Source organism: Pinus tabuliformis, chromosome 3_1 (assembly GCF_031772625.1).
Source record: "Pinus tabuliformis cultivar Carrire ecotype Pingquan chromosome 3_1, CPIR1, whole genome shotgun sequence".
Taxonomy (NCBI): Eukaryota; Viridiplantae; Streptophyta; class Pinopsida; order Pinales; family Pinaceae; genus Pinus; species Pinus tabuliformis.
Genome location: NC_142301.1, coordinates 519,336,723 through 519,339,310, shown reverse-complemented (window position 1 = coordinate 519,339,310; position 2,588 = coordinate 519,336,723). Strand labels below are relative to the sequence as shown.

At 37.1% G+C, this 2,588-nt stretch overlaps 1 long non-coding RNA gene across 4 annotated transcripts; it reads left to right on the top strand.

The window, feature by feature from the left end:
* Positions 1-634: 634 nt before the first annotated feature.
* On the top strand, positions 635-2,241 carry LOC149188105 (uncharacterized). 4 transcript variants are annotated; one of them, XR_016256242.1, is made up of 3 exons: positions 635-929; positions 1,027-1,182; positions 1,273-2,231. It is a non-coding gene; the product is annotated as an uncharacterized LOC149188105 (long non-coding RNA). The 4 variants fall into 4 exon arrangements; XR_016256239.1 differs by having other exon boundaries at positions 648-1,026; positions 1,148-1,182; positions 1,273-2,241; XR_016256241.1 differs by having other exon boundaries at positions 657-929; positions 1,148-1,182.
* The last annotated feature ends 347 nt before the right edge of the window (positions 2,242-2,588 follow it).

The following is a 2,588-nucleotide window of genomic DNA, read 5'->3' as shown; positions in this document are numbered from 1 at the left end:
ATATCAATTACCTCTTGGAAATTTTCCAAAAGTGTTGGTTTCACACCTTGTTTGACGAACTACGCAATGTTGGTTGGCGGTGTGGACGTGTAGTAGTCAACTATGATGGAGTCATGAGTTTTAGTGTCTGCAATGAACTTGTTCAATATACGGTTAAACCTTTGGTTAAAATATTTCACTTTTTCCTTCTGCTCCATCTTGAGACTACCCAACACTTTCAACGATATGGTGGGGGTCTTGTCCTTAGCAAACTTCTCAAGGAAAAATTCTCTTAAACATCCCCCATTTCTAAATAGAGTTGACAAGAAGGTTGTGGTACCATACAACTGCTCTGCCATCTAGGGTGTAACATTCTTACTTAAGCACTTAAACTACACCTTAAAAAAATAATAATTTAGCCAATATATATCACATGAATAGTTACCATAACTTACCTTGCGGGATTCACATGGGTATAGTCTAATTATCGATACAACGTTTGAACCAAAGTCAAGATACTTAACTAAAGTATATAATTTTTATGCACGATGCCACTATACCTTAACCCAACAGTCGATGTATACATGGAAAACCGTGCAGAACTTTCTCGAAGGCTACCACCCACAACTATCAGTCACAAGGTAAGGACTAGTGGTATAAACTCCACCATAGATGATAGGGTTATAGATCCAACAATGAACCTTCATTCTTGAGGGGTTAGGGTAACCCATCCCTACCCCATCCACAGCTCAACCACTCATTCACACCGACATTATTCTTCATCGATCTCTGCATCTTAAATGGCATGGGCTAGTTCTAAGAGTTACACGAACAACAATCTTTGCTCAGGTGGGATGTGTATAGATCCTCGTTTTAACTTCCAACTCAGCCAAGTTGAATCAGAATGAGTTTGATGCTCTGGCTAATGTTTTGCGTTACGGTTCATCCAGGTACTATGCTTGTGCAGAGCTTACTTTCATGTTATTTTCATTTATAAGTTCGAATACAGTGACGCGGGTTTCATTTTGGTATGAGATTTGTATGTAGGTATGAGCTCTTTACCATATTGATTCTATCCCCATGCATGCATTTTCCTCGTGCTCACTACCAATTTTATAGGCTTAGCATGACAAATGAAGGTAATGGATGAACCTCTTCTGAATTGCAGGCGAGGGTTTGAATTCCGACCCTCTAGGACACAAGGTGAGCCATCCAAAACCCCATTTCACTTTTAACCCTACAACCTTTACACTCATAGAGGATAGTGCTAAGTTTTTCTGTTTCCCATTGCAGGTACCATACTCATCAGTTCTCTGGGGAATGGACCAGACGACCATCTAAGACTATACCCTTACCGGCATGCTCAGGTGTTGGAGCTTTGTTACGAGTCTTTGCATAGAATAAAGTTACAATTATAGTTGTATAATTGTTCATGAATTCTAGCTCAGAAAGAGCAATGGTCCAGTGAATCCTTATGGATTTTATGTCAGTTGATTTGAGCCTTAGCTAGATAAAAATTCTCTCTTTATTTTGTTTTACCTCATAGTTAAATTTTGGCCTTGAGGTATACCTCGGCCATAAAAGAATTTCCTGATGTATACCGAATTGTTTCGGATTTATTGAAAAGATAATATTTAATTCATGATTCTTTTGTCCACATGTAACTTGTGGAGTAGTGCATGAGTTTTTGCTTCCTGTTATTCCCAAGTTATTTTCTTTCCAATAAGGGTTTTATTTTCCTTCTCTTACACTTACATATTTCAATATCTATGATTAATTCTGAACAATGCATGTATATCATATAACTCAGTTCTAATTTACGAGAAGTTTAGTAGGGTTACTTGGGGAGACTGGACCCAGTTGTTGGTTCTTTCTGGTGACCAGGGTCTAAACCCCCTTAGTTTCCCAATTACCCACCACAATGTCGTCCTCAACCACAATTCATTTCCGGTAATGGATAGGACTAGTAAGAATTCAGTCTTAACATTAATTTCTACACAGACAACTTGGAATAAGCCTAATCTTTCTTATTGAAGGTTAACTAGGCTACAGGTTCGTTTTTGGAACGATGCTTCTGAAATCTTGGTACTTGGAGTGAGGTTTTAGTTTTAAATAATTTTGGACCACGACCTCTACAATTTATTAGGCCTTATTTCTTTCTCGTCTTCTTTCCACAGCCTCTTGTTTTACTGTAATTAAAAGTCACTCTTAATTTCCTATGATGGTTACATTCAACACCAAGATGGACTAGCTTCGACTCCAAGTTCTCTTTCGTATTTTGTCAGGAGTAATTGTTTTTAATAAATTCCTATTGTCTGGTAGTTCTCTATCAATACTATTTTGATGAGTATCATTTAATAATTTATTACTACTCTCAATTCATGAACATAAGCCATCTGATTCTCATCCGTTGCTTTTCTATTGCTATAATCGATAGCACTCGTCCTGGCCAGTAGATAGTGTTTTGTTGTTTTCGAGTGGGAACTCTTATATTTTTGTTCCACGAAGAATCATTCTCCTTGCAAACAATAATTAATCATTACTGTTATATATATATATGTTAATGGTATGCCACCAGAAACTTGTTTATTTAATTTTATATCTATAGC